Raw genomic sequence first — 17,083 nt, 5'->3', positions numbered from 1 at the left:
ATAAATACTGAATAACTGAACCTTATAAATTGTATATCTTAAATGTTTCTCACAATTATATCACATAAATGTTAAACCTAAAACCCAATCTAACTTTATTATTTTTTTAAATACACTACCTAACAGAATCCTTCATATGACCTGTCTTTGTAATACTCACTTGTGCTTTATAGTAATCTGTTTACATTAATGTTTTATCACTGACTTCATCATTGCTTAATTAATCTTAAGTTAATTTTAAGCCAGCCCGTAATGCTATGCATAGTATAAGTGGCTTTGGCATACTGCTCTTATCTGTATTTTTTTGTACCTCTGTATGTGTGCACAAATTTATAATAAATAAATAAATAAATAAATAAATAAAGCTGTGCAGCATTAATGTTGAGTCTGAACACAATATTATCATATTGGATATTTTATTTAACTAATTAAGTTTTTTCTTTTACTTCACAGGTTTGTTTCTGTGATGGTATTTGATTAAATTACGAGGACAAAATCCCAAGTTTACATTGTGGGGCTAATGAATAGCGATGTAAAAATATCTCACCTTCCCAAGCAAGGACAAGCCTCGAGTTACTTCTACCATTTAATAGTGAAGATATCCGTGTTTGAAAGTTCCGCAGCAAGAGTCGCTGTAGTCCAACAGCTTTGAAAGAGAGTCCACCTTCCAACAAAAAACGAAGTAACATTATTCATTGACAGTTATTTATTATGATTATCTTGGGTTTATAGGCTTTATGACTTTTTCATGAAAGCTCTGGGGTATGTGAGACTTGACACTATCATCATTTGGGGATTACTAAAACAACCCTCTCACCAAGGTGCTGGTTATAAAACTACCATTAGAACCCTCGTGCCTGAATGGTAGAGCGATCGCCCTGCCATTCTCATTTTCCACTGCATTAACTGTTCCTAGAAGCTAGGTCATTTGAAGAATTTGCTAGGCATTAACTATGAAATTCAGAGGATAAAAGAAGGAAATGATGCCACATGTTCGCATGGAAACACGAGTTAGATTTTTTTTTTGCCGCCGAAAATGATCCTTTTTTAAATCACTTGTTCTCTCTAGGCTGGATTACTGCTGTACATTAACATCTCCATTCAAGGCAGGTGAAATTGTAGATCTAGAGAATGTACAGAGAACTTTTACTGCACATATAAGTTCCATCAAACACCTTAACTACTGGGAATGCTTGGAAGCACTTAACTTGTACTCAATGGAGCACAGGCGAGAGAGATACATTATAATTTACACCTGGAAGATCCTGGAGGGACTAGTTCCTAATCTGCAAACAGAAATCACTCCCTATGAAAGCAAAAGACTTGCCAGGTGATGCAGCATACCCTCGGTGAAAAGTAGGGAAGCAATTAGTACACTAAGAGAAAACACAAGTTCTGGGGCCCAAAACTGTTCAACAGCCTCCCACCAGCCATGAGGGGAATTACCAATAGACCCCTGGTTGTCTTCGAGATGGAGCTGGACAGATAACTAAAGTCAGTGCCGGATCATCCAAGCTGTGGTTTGTACGTTGAACATGTGGCCAACAGTTGATCAGGCCCTGATCCACTGGGAGGCCTGGTCATGGATCGGGCCACTGGGACATTGATCCGCAGAATACCTTCCAGGTAGAAGAAGCAAATTTATTGTGCACCCCCCATATCCATCCTGTGGACAGGAAAACATGTGGATACACAAAAGGCATAGGAACTAGACCCCAAAAGAGTTGATAGTTCACCTGGAATTTATATCTGTAATTAACCTTTTCTGTTGCAAGCAAATTTGAATATTTGCTTAATATGTCTGGTATCTTATTATACTGTATATCTCCTAAATTCGTCAATAAGTGGACACTCAAGCACACAGTGTTTAAAGAAATTAACCATAAGATTGGCAATATACTGTGCATTTAGTTTACCTGTGCATGGGGGCAAATTATCAGAAGTACTTGAAAGCAAATATGTCGTATGGGGATTCAATGGTAGATTTGGAGAATGAATACACTCGATGGATGTCTAGGTAGCGTATAATTAAGATGATAAGGGAGAGTGCACAGACCTAACCTGTCTCCTCTGCTAACCTGTCTTGAACTGAGAAGCCCAGTGCCCGGAGGGCATTCAAAAAGCTCATATGTCACGCTGGGTCAGCATTAGTCACAAACAGTCAGTGAATTCAAGTAGGGAGACGGTGAATCAGTAACAGCTCGGCCATGTTATTTATACGGCGTCTCGACATACAGCTAATACAAACTAGAGGCGACAGGCATTAGGCTTGGGGCTGATTCTATACAGTGTCAAAGTACATATTAAGACTATACATGAGGGTATTGTCCGGATGGAGGCTAATGTAATGGAACTTATTGTAATGCATTACAAAGTATGTTATATCACAATTCATAGAATTAATAGACTCACCAGTGGGATTATACAATAAAAGTGATAAATTGATCAATCGATCTGTATTCATGTGATCTACGGATTCTGAGGAAGTATATGTACACAGAAGGAAGTGTTTAACAGAAAAGGCAGACTTGGCACACTCAAATCTAGACTTGAGCAGAAAAAAAAAATTCTTGAGTATTAGTAAGTTGATATTGTAGCAGACAGTTGAAATATATTTTAAACTATATTATTCATCTATACAGGTTATTTACATTTAACCTCAACTCTGCTAGGGTGAGATTTACATATGCAGAATGGTTGTCTCTGGGAGGATCAAACTCTGTTGTAATGGCTAACTCATGCTGTGGTTGAGGAAGATCTGATTTGGTATTTACAAATGAGACTTGAGGATTTCTCAATACCTGTCATGTACATAGGAAATAACGACATTCAGGTTCATCATCTGACTGAGTAATAGAGGTAGAGGGTATAGAGTCAGGAGGATTATCAGAGTCTGTCACATTAGTCTGGGTAGGAACATCATCATCATCACATACTAACTTCATATGATCTAAATGCGATTCTTTATACTGACCAGTACTAATTTCTCTAACTTTATACTTATTTCCATTGATATGTTCAACTACTTTTGATCGAGCTTAGGCATTGCTCAGTGCCCTAAGACACTGTCCTGGCACCTCTGCTGTTTCTCATCCTCATAGCAGACATAGACAAAAACACCCGGCACACTTTTGTATCATTTGCAGATGACACTAAAATAAGCATGAAAGTCAGTACGGTAGAGGACACTGAAAAAGTACAGGAAGACATAAACAGGGTTTTCCAGTGGGCATTGGAGAACAACATGACGATAAGTGGTGATAAGTTTCAGCTGCACTATATACAAAACTCAAGAGGGTCACCAAATAGAACGTAAGGAACACGTAAAAGACCTAGGAATAATTATGCCAGCGGACCTTTCTTTTAAAGACCATAACAAGACAAAGATCACGACAGCCAGGAAAATGACGGGGTGGGCATTGAGAACTTTCAAAACAAGGGAAATATGCCGATGGTGACTCTTCAAATCGCTAGGGCTCCCTCACGTAGAATATTGCTCAGTGCTGATGGCCCTGTTCAAGGCAGGAGAAATATCTGAGCTGGAACAAATACAGAGATCGTTTACGCCTCGCATTGAGCGTGTAAAGCACTTAAACTACTGGGAACGCCTGCAAGTCTTGGACATGTAATCATTGGAGCGGAGGAGAGAGAGGTACATGATAATATATACCTTGAAGGTACTTGAGGGCTTGGTCCCAAATCTGCACACTGCCATAACAACATAGTGAAGTGAGAGATATGGGAGGAAGTATAAAATAAACCCAGTGAGGAGCTGGGGTGCAGTGAGGACAATAAGGGAACACTGTATCAACATCCGGGGTCCCAGACTGTTTAACATCTTACCAGAGGATATCAGAAACACGGCTGGAACCAGTGTAGAAGCCTTTAAGAGGAAACTGGACAAGTATCTTCACCGGGTGCCAGATCAACCAGGCTGTGATGGATGGGCATGCCATCGGTAAGGGTCGAGCACAAAAACATATTTTCTATGAGTGCAAAAAAAAAAAAAATGGAATGACAGTACCAGTGAAAATAATAAAATGAAAAACAGGACACTCAAATAATAATAAACTGAGAATATTGCACTGAATACTAAATATGTACTGAATATGGCACAAGAATAACAGTATATAAAAATATCAATGAAAAGAAAATTACTAGAGAACAAATTGCACAATAAAACGCAGAATTAATTAATGTATCAGTAAAAAGTTGCACTGGGAAAATGTAGTTTAAATTTAACAATAAAAATATTAAGAAAGACTGGTTTAAACACAACTTTTAATTGCAAATTAGGCAAAACAGTGTACTCAAAGCAATGATAACACTTTAAATATGTACACTAAGAGTGAATTTGTTCAAAGAAATATTGAAAATAGGAAGAGAAAAAATGACAAAATATACAGAACTGGAATTTTCAACACTTACTGGCTGGAGAAGAGCATTGTTCCATAGTATGAAACAATATGGAGATGAAGTGACAGGATGGAGCCTTATATAGCGCCAGGAGGTGAGACGTAGGTCACTAGAAGAGGTAAGAACGCAGATGTTGGGAGGTCAGGTCCCTCTCAAATCCAGCCGTTCTCACTAGTAGAGGTTGTCGAAGTTGATTGCAGGTCTGTACCAAGATACCCTTGTGTTGCAGTGTCTGACAGATTGAACATTAAAATGGTATAAAATACCGACAGGTTGTTAGGTAAGACACATATGCAACAGTTAGGTATCTATTTCGAAACGTTTCGCCTACACAGTAGGCTTCTTCAGTCGAGTACAGAAAAGTTGATAGAGGCAGAAGATACTTGAAGACGATGTAATCAGTCCATCACCCTTAAAGTTTTGAGGTGGTCAGTCCCTCAGTCTGGAGAAGAGCATTGTTCCATAGTATGAAACAATATGGAGCCGTTCTCATTACTAGTGAGAACGGCTGGATTTGAGAGGGACCTGACCTCCCAACATCTGCGTTCTTACCTCTTCTAGTGACCTACGTCTCACCTCCTGGCGCTATATAAGGCTGCATCCTGTCACTTCATCTCCATATTGTTTCATACTATGGAACAATGCTCTTCTCCAGACTGAGGGACTGACCACCTCAAAACTTACTGGCTGCAGGAACACAAACAAGTCACTCACTTCACTTATTGGATAGTTGTTCTTGCATCAAGATCTTGCAGTGACAAAGATAAAAGAATGCTCTTGCTGTATACAAAAAAAATGATACAAGATTCTGTGAAAAATCAAGGGAATAAGGCATTGCTTGGCATAGAAAAATAGTGCATACAGAGATAAATGGGTAATTTAGTATACTGGGAAAGTGTAGTGACTGAAACAATACAAAAATAAGAGCAGGAAAACACAAGGGAAATGCTGGGGAAAAAATATAATAATGATGCAAGTACTGGATAAAATGAATAACATACAATACTGAAATATGGTGCAGAACACAACACAAAACACACACTCAAAATAATAATTAAGCACTTCACACAGGGTGAATGACTGGGCAATGAGTACAATACTGTACATAAGAGACAAATGTTGACACAATTTTATAATACTTTCTGCAGTGTAGATAACGCAAAATAACATACATATATACTGCACACAATGAAGAGTAAATTTGCACACCAAATAACACTTCAGGTTTGAGAAGTAACACGAAAGAACACAGATATGCCTGAAAATGTAACACGAAAATTAACGATGAGAACACTGGAAAAATTATTGCAAATTAATTGACAAGAAAACACTGAGTCTACAATAAAAGCACAAGTCTCTGAGTACACAAGAAATTCACTGTAAATGACGCACACAATTGTCTATAAACAGAAAATTATCACAAGTCTGGAAGCAGCGGAGAGGTGTTGATGGAGAGGAGGGATGTGAACTCTCGTGGGCACGCGATGTCCATACACTCACAGAATCGAAGAAATGCACTTACTCCGAAGACTTACGCACTTAGGCTTTCTAAAGGTGGCATGTAGAAGATCTAGCTCTTGGTCTTGACCCAGTGTGTAAGCGGTACAAAAAGGGTAAAGAATGCCACAGGTGGAAAAGGCTGTGTGGCAGGGTGGAGGTGGCGGCGGTGGTGGTGGTGTAGGGTTGGGTGACTTACCCTGCACGCCCACTGGCACACTAAATCTCACGGCTTAGGAACGTCCTTTTACCCCTCATCCCAGTCGGCTTAAGCCACAACATGCCACAGGAATGGTGGAAACCACTCTGTGCAGCGTCCAACTGTAGCACAAAGCGATATTAGAGACAATACTTCAAGGAGGAACGGGCTTGGCGGCTTCTGGCTATGCTGGAGAAGCAGCTGGCTTAAACCCTCACTGGATGACTGGAATTCTCGTAACTATGCACAAAGCATGAAAGATCAAGTTGGATGACTTGATGCAGGTTGGATATGAACTGGTGCTCTCTCCCATAGACTGGCTTAACTGGCTGGCTTAATTGCAGAAACCCTGATCAACTCCTCGAAGGTTAACAATGCAATTAAGGCAAAACTAACCACGAAACTTGTAGATATCTGTAGAAGCTGGCGTTGGTGGGTAGGCGGCGGCTTTGTTGCTGGCTTGGGGAATGGCGTGAACATCAAATTCAAGCAACCACCACGGCTGCCACCAATTTGTCAAATTTGTCTTGTGGGGGTTCGGTGGTAGATTTGGAGAATGATTACACTCGATGGATGTCTAGGTAGCGTATAATTAAGATAAGGGAGAGTACACAGACCTGACCTATCTCCTGTGCTAACCTGTCGAACTGAGAAGTCCAGTGCCCGGAGGTCATTCAAAAAAGCTCATACGTCATGCTGGGTCAGCAGGAGTCACATGACGGTCAGTGAATTCACGTAGGGAGAAGGTGAATCAGTAACGGTTATTGGTAAGATACAAATACTACTGGCTACTACATCAGTCAAGTGTGTTTACATTGCAAGTTGTTCCGTAAATATGCTTATCTACCTTCATGTTATATGAAGCTGTAGATTTAAGGTTTCTGATTGCATTCCTCCGACATTGTTTCATTGTTTACTTCTCTATTTTTCTTCATGCTAGACAGATATGCTCAAGTTATATTTTACATTTTGGAGAAATATGAGCCACTTAGCATGGTGTATTTTGTATTGAGGTACTCGAAAAGGTTGGAAGGAAGGGGTAAGGGAGGGTTTGTGGGCGAGGGGCTTAGACTTCCAGCAGGCGTGCGTGAGCGTGTTCGATAGGAGTGAATGGAGACGAATGGTATTTGGGACCTGACGATCTGTTGGAGTGTGAGCAGGGTAATATTTAGTGAAGGGATTCAGGGAAACCGGTTATTTTTATATAGCCGGACTTGGGTCCTGGGAATGGGAAGTACAATGCATGCACTCTAAAGAAGAGGTTTCGGGATATTGACAGTTTGGAGGGATATGTTGTGTATCTCTATGCGTATATGCTTCTAAGCTGTTGTATTCTGAGCACCTCTGCAAAAACAGTGATTATGTGTGAGTGAGGTGAAAGTGTTGAATGCTGAAAGTATTTTCGTTTTGGGTCACCCTGCCTCGGTGGGAGACGGCCGACTTATATATATAATATATATATATATATATATATATATATATATATAATATATATAATATATATATATATATAATATATATATATATATATATAATATATATATATATATATATATAATATATATATATATATATATATATATATATATATATATATATATATATATATATATATATTATATATATAAGTCGGCCGTCTCCCACCGAGGCAGGGTGACCCAAAAAGAAAAAATCCTCAAAAAGAAAATACTTTCATCACACACACACACACACACACACACACACACACACACACACACACACACACACACACACACACACGGGGCCAGGAGCTCGGACTCGACCCCCGCAACCTCAACTAGGCGAGTACACACACACACACACACACACACACAGGCCACACGGGGCCAGGAGCTCGGACTCGACCCCCGCAACCTCAACTAGGCGAGTACACACACACACTCACACACACACACACACACACACACACACACACACACACACATATATATATATATATATATATATATATATATATATATATATATATATATATATATATATATATATATATATATATATATATATATATTCGAATCGGTAAAATTGGTCAATTAGCAAGAACTCATTTAAAATTAAGTCTTTAATAAAATTTTCTCTTATACATTTAAAGATATATTTTTTCCATTTATGTAAATATTAATAATTTTGTACCAAAAGAACCTTGAAAACTTACCTAACCTTATAACAAGAACAATTAAATTTAGCATAGATAAGTTTACAGTAATTAATAAATACTTAACTGAGTCGCCTTTAAAAGAAGCTTTGAAATAAGGAATTAGCATAATGTTCAAGGTACAAGCCAATTAACTTAACAGTTTAATTGAACTGATATAAAATGCAGTTAAAATCTGAAGACTTTACAGAGATACTGAATAAAAACCGTATCTTTATGAGAGAGTCGAACAGTTTTCAATATGCTGTCAGGACATAATCAGAAACAGAGAACTGTACAAAGAGAGGTAAGCATTGTCTGCGGCTACAGAAGTAGGAGAGATTGGCAAACAAAGTGGCAATTATATAGGCATGATAGGACGGCACATCTGAGGCAAAGTACTGTTATTATACAGACGTTTCGACAACCAGTGACTTTATCAGTACAAATCAGACAAAAACAGAAGATGAGGTAATCTCTCCTTCAACCTAGTAGCAAGTGTTCCGTAGTCTTGATGAATCTGAAGCACAGGCAGGAAGATGGTAGCGTCAGATGAAGGGCACCAGATGAAGGCATTGTCACATGCAGACGGGACCCACCAGAGGAAATAGGTTATGCCCAAGAGTTGGGCCAAAAGTATTAAGTAATTTGTGGATTGTATTGTAGTAGGTTCGCCGGTCTTGTCTTGGTCCGGGTCTTTCGTGGAGATGTGCCCTGTACTGAGATGCCATTGTGGTGCTGGGTCTGACAAGTATCATTTCCTCACTGGTATACAATACCGAAAACTTGAAGAATTGGGCACGTGCAACATCTGGGTATCTTTTTTATGTAGACGTTTCGCTAACCAGTGGCTTTATCAAGACCATATAGATAGAAATAGGAGAAGTAATGACTCCCTCATCCGATAGGTCTGAGCAAAGCTCAGACATCCCCAACACAATTGTCCTCAAAAATTTGTTAAGTTATATTATGAATTAAGGAAAGATCCTGGATTTCTCTTTAAGAAACAGAGAAAGCAAATGCAATAGTAGCTATGAACAAGGTAGATTATAGAGGAAAAATGAACGTGTTATTAGAAGACAGAAGTACTTAACGTTCACCTTAACGCCTACAGATTTAACGTTCCCTCCGTGACTACAGTAATAATGTTCAACGATGAGAAAATGGGACATGTGCCCCACGTGTAAAACGATGATGATAGAACTTCTCTGTGAAGTACAGGCAGGTCTCGTTGACAACAAGAATTGTTATTGTGGGAAGTAATGTTAAACTCAGTTACAGGAAAGATGAAACACTTGGTGAACAGAGTGCTGGTAGCTAGCAAACACTTGGTGAACAGAGTGCTGGTAGCTAGCAAACACTTGGTGAACAGAGTGCTGGTAGCTAGCAAACACTTGAACAGAGTGCTGGTAACTAGCAAACACTTGGTGAACAGAGTGCTGGTAGCTAGCAAACACTTGGTGAACAGAGTGCTGGTAACTAGCAAAAACTTGGTGAACAGAGTGCTGGTAACTAGCAAAAACTTGGTGAACAGAGTGCTGGTAACTAGCAAACACTTGATGAACAGAGTGCTGGTAACTAGGAAACACTTGGTGAACAGAGTGCTGGTAACTAGCAAACACATGGTGAACAGAGTGCTGGTAACTAGCAAACACTTGGTGAACAGAGTGCTGGTAACTAGCAAACACTTGGTGAACAGAGTGCTGGTAACTAGCAAACACTTGGTGAACAGAGTGCTGGTAACTAGCAAACACTTGGTGAACAGAGTGCTGGTAACTAGCAAACACTTGGTGAACAGAGTGCTGGTAACTAGGAAACACTTGGTGAACAGAGTGCTGGTAACTAGCAAACACTTGGTGAACAGAGTGCTGGTAACTAGCAAACACTTGGTGAACAGAGTGTTGGTAACTAGCAAACACTTGGTGAACAGAGTGCTGGTAACTAGCAAACACTTGGCGAACAGAGTGCTGGTAACTAGCAAACACTTGGTGAACAGAGTGCTGGTAACTAGCAAACACTTGGTGAACAGAGTGCTGGTAACTAGCAAACACTTGGTGAACAGAGTGTTGGTAACTAGCAAACACTTGAACAGAGTGCTGGTAACTAGCAAACACTTGGTGAACAGAGTGCTGGTAATTAGCAAACACTTGGTGAACAGAGTGCTGGTAACTAGCAAACACTTGGTGAACAGAGTGCTGGTAACTAGCAAACACTTGGTGAACAGAGTGCTGGTAACTAGCAAACACTTGGCGAACAGAGTGCTGGTAACTAGCAAACACTTGGCGAACAGAGTGCTGGTAACTAGCAAACACTTGGCGAACAGAGTGCTGGTAACTAGCAAACACTTGGCGAACAGTGTGCTGGTAACTAGCAAACACTTGGCGAACAGAGTGCTGGTAACTAGCAAACACTTGGCGAACAGAGTGCTGGTAACTAGCAAACACTTGGCGAACAGAGTGCTGGTAACTAGCAAACACTTGGCGAACAGAGTGCTGGTAACTAGCAAACACTTGGCGAACAGAGTGCTGGTAACTAGCAAACACTTGGCGAACAGAGTGCTGGTAACTAGCAAACACTTGGCGAACAGAGTGCTGGTAACTAGCAAACACTTGGCGAACAGAGTGCTGGTAACTAGCAAACACTTGGTGAACAGAGTGCTGGTAACTAGCAAAAAGTTGGTGAACAGAGTGCTGGTAACTAGCAAACACTTGGCGAACAGAGTGTTGGTAACTAGCAAACACTTGAAGAGAGTGCTGGTAACTAGCAAACACTTGGTGAACAAAGTACTGCTGACAAACACATTTTGAACAAAGTGCCGCTGACAAACACATTTTGAACAAAGTGCCGCTGACAGACAGACACTGAACAAGGAACATCCAACACGAGGCGACAGAGTACTGGTAATACATGGTGAACAAAGTGCTGCTAACTGGGTAGCATGTGGTGAACAAAATACTGTTAACTAACAGATGAGGAACAGTGCTGATAGGAAACACGTGAACAAAATATTGGTAACTAACAGATGAGGAACAAAGTACTACTAGCAAACACTGGTGAACAAAGTGCTGCTAACGCATGGTGAACAAATTCCTTCTAATCAGCAAACACATTGTGAACAAAGTATTGCTAAGAAATGGATGGTGAACAGAGTATTGCTAACTAACATAGATGAACAAAGTACTGCTCACTGACATAGATGAACAGAATGCTGCTAACTAGCAAATAGATGGTGAACAAAGTACCGCTAACTAGCAAACTAATGGTGAGCCAAGTGGTGCTAATTAACAAACAATTAGGGTTTCCATCATCATAATCCTGGGGGAGAGGGATGCTGTGATACTGAGAGGCTGGATGGTGATCCAAGAAACTGCTCTCTCTCTCTCTCTCTCTCTCTTCATGCTGGTCCCCTCATGGAAGGTTCCTTGATGTTGGTGAGGGGCTCTTGATTTAAGGAATTGGATCTGTGCTCCAGTTCCCCGAATTAAGCCTGAATGCCTTCCACATCCCCCCTCCCCTGGGCGCTGTATAATCCTACGGGTTTAGCGCTTCCCCCTTGATTATAATAATAATAATAATCTTCATGCTGGTTATTTAAACTTTTTTGGTTCTGTGTGAATATTTTTGTATAATTATGATCAGTGAGAAACTTTGGTGGTCAATGTTACAAAAATGTCTGTTACTACTACTGATACTGATGCTGCTGCTGCCGCTGCCGCTGCCGCTGCCACCGCTGCCACCGCTGCCACCCCCACCTCTGCCACCCCCACCTCTGCCACCCCGTACCGCTGCCACCCCAACCGTCACCATTACTACTACTACTACTGATGCTGCTGCCACTATCGCCACCGCCACCTACTACCACTGCTACCAACACTACTGTCACGACCACCACCACCATTGCTACTATCATTACTACTACCGCCACCGCCGACATCACCTCCACAACTACCTCATAAACGGCTCACCACCACTACTACTAACAGTTCTTCCCTCGCTTCGGGCCAAACCTCATTACCTTCTATGCCTTATGCGCTGTTTGATGACCCCCTTTCCCTGTTGGCTTAGCGCTTTTTCACATGAATTTAATATTAATCGATCAGATTGCCATACACGAAATCTATGAATGTACTAAGTCTCTCCTAAATTCTCTATTTTGGCAGCATCAACAGTGACTTGTCGGTTTTCAAAACCATTCATCACAACTGTCAGACACTGCATCATCATGGGATCTTGATACAAAGAATTATCCAACTTGTCCTACCTTTGGACGAAGACCTACTTCGACTAGTGGATGGTACCACTATGACCCCACCTCCTGCTGCTTCGCCTCACCTGACTACAGTATATAGCCACGTCTACGGCCCTATGCTGTACATTCTACAAGATTGATGGACTGAACACATCAACTCCAGGCTGAGGGACTGATTACCTCGATCTCCTCTCCTTTCACCTTTCTGCTTTGTATTGGACTGATGAAGCCACTGTGTGGCGAAACGTTTCCTAAATAAAGTTTCCCATATGGTGCATAAGTGTCTCAATCTTCAACAGTGACAACTCTCTTAGAGAACTGAGCTGTATTTTGTGGAGTAAGATGCGTGAAGAATACAAGAAACCTTTCAAAGTGGCGCCGCACTGCCAGGGGTGAGGTAGCAAGTGCTACAATAGCTAGAAGCAGACAGATGCTGCGCCTACTGAGAATACCACTAGAAAAAGTGCGTTAACCATTAGAAATAAAAATGTGATTTAATCCCCAGAAAGAGAAAGGTGGCACATCCACTAGAAATAGAAATGTGACTTAGCCCCGAGAAATAGAAAGGTGGTGCAACAACTAGAAATAGAAACGTGCTTTAATCACTAGGAATAAAAAGGAAAGATTTTGTTCGGATTTTTAACCCCGGAGTGTCATCCACCACTGGATAACCCAAGAAGTCGGTGCGTCATCGAGGACTGGCTGTCTTATTTCCATTGGTGTCCTTCAGTCTTGTCCCCCCATGATGCGACCCACACCAGTCAACTACCACCCAGGTACCTACTTGCTAGGTGAACGGGGACAGGTGTAAGGAAACACCTGTTTCCACCTGGCCGGGGATTGAATCACGGACACTCGGTATTTGGGGCGAGAGCGTTGCCTACCAGGTCACGGGACACCCTACAATAATCACTAGAAATAGAAAGGTACTATAACCGCTAGAAATAGAAAAGTGCCACAACAATATATAGAAACGTATATAAAATATGACAAACAAGAGAATTGAGCGTGCGCACGCGCTCAGCTCGGCGGCTCTAACAATAAACTGGTAATTACAAAGAGGCAATTGAAAAGAGGCTATTTTAAACTTGATTCGAAGTAAACAAGATACATGACGCTCCACACCTACTTTAATGTGCCCAGAAAAGATGGTGTCTGCTAATGACGCTATGAATATCAATGCTAATTACCTAGACGTCTTGTTGTAGACTTTTTACCTTTGATGAGTTTCGAGAGTTTTTCTACTCCCGGAGCCCGGTCATTTCCCTAGGCTCGTCTGGTATTTCCCTGGTCAGCCAGGATGTTGCTGCTGGCCCGCTGCCCCACATATCCATCACAGCCTGGTTGATCTGACACCTTTTATCTTAAAATAATTGAAAGGTTATCTGACGATCAGAATAGTTATTAAGGCTGGTAGTTGTTACTGTAGTTATTGAGGCTGTTAGTTGTCGCCGCAGTTACTGAAGGTGGTAGTTGTCACCGCAGTTACAGAAGCTGGTAGTTGTCACCGCAGTTACAGAAGCTGGTAGTTGTCACCGCAGTTACTGAAGGTGGTAGTTGTCGCCGCAGTTACTGAAGGTGGTAGTTGTCACCGCAGTTACTGAAGGTGGTAGTTGTCACCGCAGTTACTGAAGGTGGTAGTTGTCACCGCAGTTACTGAAGGTGGTAGTTGTCGCCGCAGTTACTGAAGGTGGTAGTTGTCACCGCAGTTACTGAAGGTGGTAGTTTTCGCCGCAGTTACTGAAGGTGGTAGTTGTCGCCGCAGTTACTGAAGGTGGTAGTTGTCGCCGCAGTTACTGAAGCTGGTAGTTGTCGCCGCAGTTACTGAAGCTGGTAGTTGTCGCCGCAGTTACTGAAGCTGGTAGTTGTCGCCGCAGTTACTGAAGGTGGTAGTTGTCGCCGCAGTTACTGAAGGTGGTAGTTGTCACCGCAGTTACTGAAGGTGGTAGTTGTCACCGCAGTTACTGAAGGTGGTAGTTGTCGCCGCAGTTACTGAAGGTGGTAGTTGTCGCCGCAGTTACTGAAGGTGGTAGTTGTCACCGCAGTTACTGAAGCTGGTAGTTTTCGCCGCAGTTACTGAGCTGGTAGTTGTCACCGCAGTTACTGAAGTTGGTAGTTGTCACCGCAGTTACTGAAGGTGGTAGTTGTCGCCGCAGTTACTGAAGCTGGTAGTTGTCGCCGCAGTTACTGAAGGTGGTAGTTGTCGCCGCAGTTACTGAAGGTGGTAGTTGTCGCCGCAGTTACTGAAGCTGGTAGTTGTCGTCGCAGTTACTGAAGCTGGTAGTTGTCGCCGCAGTTACTGAAGGTGGTAGTTGTCGCCGCAGTTACTGAAGCTGGTAGTTGTCGCCGCAGTTACTGAAGCTGGTAGTTGTCGCCTCAGTTACTGAAGCTGGTAGTTGTCGCCGCAGTTACTGAAGGTGGTAGTTGTCGCCGCAGTTACTGAAGCTGGTAGTTGTCGCCGCAGTTACTGAAGCTGGTAGTTGTCGCCGCAGTTACTGAAGGTGGTAGTTGTCGCCGCAGTTACTGAAGCTGGTAGTTGTCGCCGCAGTTACTGAAGCTGGTTGTTGTCGCCACAGTTACTGAAGCTGGTAGTTGTCGCCACAGTTACTGAAGGTGGTAGTTGTCACTGTAGTTACTATTAAGTGTTAGTACTCCATATATTCCCCGCTTCCCGAATTAATTTCGGATGATTCATTTGTGAAATAAGTGTTTCAGTGAACTTATGTGAGTCAACTTATGTGAAAATCAGTTTTTATTTTATATATGATCTTGTTGACAGGGCCATATTTAATTTTTGTACAACTCTTTCAATATTACAGTTCGGTGTACAATGTTTCAGCTCCGTGAGAAACTTGACTTATGTACACTCGAACACTACATCTGAGCTAAGTTACATTACATGTTACATTCAGCTTCTAGAATAATTTTGTCACCTGGAAAATGAGGCTTTTTGACTTATGAACACTACTTAGCCGCTATTATGTAGAGAGACTAGGTCCTTCCTCTCGTGTAGTTGGCGTCCTCTTTATTGAAACAAGACTGAGTGCCTGCTCCCCAGGCACTGTTGGGCCCCTAAGGGGTTAGCGTTTCCCTACAAATACGATTAGTGTTTGTGGAACTATTCGTCTGTTTAACCTTTGATGAGTTTCAAGAGTTTTTTTTTTTCTTTTTTTTTGCTCCCGGAGCCCCGTCCTGGGTCAGATTATCCTGCAAGACTGTGATATTTCGTGGCATTTAGCTACGTCTCCTTTATGTCCATGTAAACATTGCCTTGTACGTTATATTTTTCAAGTCACTACCACTTGGTATTTTTTGTTTCCTGTAGCTAACAGGTAATTTTTATCAAAAGGTATATGATACCGACACCTGTCTAAAATTGACGCGTGTGCAACGTTTAAAAACTTACTAACGTTGCACATGCAAACAAGTACTTAATTATGAGTGTGTGTGTCCGTATATTAATGGGTGTACTTGCCAAGTACAGCGGCACACACTACTTAGCCTCACCTTGTGTCTTCATGACCACCATCAGAAGTTCCTCTCGACACTTTTCACATTTTTCTACAAAAAAAAAAAAAATTGTCCTGGTCTGTTCACCACCAGTTTCTTAACACTTCTGTTTCTTCAAATACTGTTTTCTGTATTTTACGTCAGGCAAATGTAGGTTAGGTTACATAAAATTATATAAAAGTATATTTAATAACCGCTATACATTTACCAAGAGTAAACGAAAAGCAACATTCAGATCTGTACGTAAATTATTACCATCATTTTCATCTATTTTTAATTTTATTTTGATCAACAAGGTGATTATTAAACGCTTGTAATAATAATTTATTATTTGTCCCATAACAGCAAACTAATCATTGTGTCTATAACAACACTGTATTATTGTAAAGCAGCTAAAACTATAATTTGATTATGGTGGTAGCATAAAACTGGGTTCTCGAGGAGGTGGCTAAGTTACTTTTACTGGGATGTCGTGTGCTTAGCTCCCACGTTGCGCACAACTGATGCTGTTGCAATATTTAGGTTACATAGATGGCGATATAACAGTGTCGAGTTAGTTGAGGATATACAGTATCATACGGTGTCTACCTTATCAGCTCACCATATGATAAATTGCCACCCCTGTGTTGGCAATAGTTATATTCCCTTTAATTATACATTGTTTACCCTGCGGTAATTATAACTGAAAAAAAACTCTGCCGTCCATCGATTACTCACTACACCACTCCTGCCACAGTTTATACACAAGGTTTATGGTTTTATACTATTAACAACGAGTGCAAAAACAAGGAAGCTGCATACCAAATATTTTAACCTTATAGAGACTACCAATAACCCTTACATAAACTTGTTATTAAGAGACCAAATGTACTGTTTAACACCAAGTATCTAATGATATTTGTCTTCCACGTCTCAACAGGTCAGTCTTTCTCTCTCTCTCTCTCTCTCTCTCTCTCTCTCTCTCTCTCTCTCTCTCTCTCTCTCTCTCTCTCTCTCTCTCTCTCTCTCTCTCTCGTCGTACGTTTGGTTATGAGTGGCCCTCCGAAGGAACACTAAG

General features: G+C 41.2%; 1 protein-coding gene across 3 annotated transcripts in view; it reads left to right on the top strand.

Annotated features, from left to right (window-relative positions):
* The first annotated feature begins 416 nt into the window (after window positions 1-416).
* LOC128686424 (inositol polyphosphate-4-phosphatase type I A) overlaps window positions 417-17,083 on the top strand; it is a 405,235-nt gene continuing 388,568 nt past the window's right edge. For all 3 annotated transcript variants that reach the window (XM_053773341.2, XM_053773340.2, XM_053773339.2), the window contains exon 1: window positions 417-682. The gene's annotated coding sequence lies outside the window, so the exon portion shown is untranslated. The remainder of the gene's footprint in view (window positions 683-17,083) is intronic.

Source organism: Cherax quadricarinatus, chromosome 17, assembly GCF_038502225.1.
Source record: "Cherax quadricarinatus isolate ZL_2023a chromosome 17, ASM3850222v1, whole genome shotgun sequence".
In the NCBI taxonomy this organism is placed as follows: Eukaryota; Metazoa; Arthropoda; class Malacostraca; order Decapoda; family Parastacidae; genus Cherax; species Cherax quadricarinatus.
This window is presented reverse-complemented; position numbering and strand designations above follow the sequence as displayed.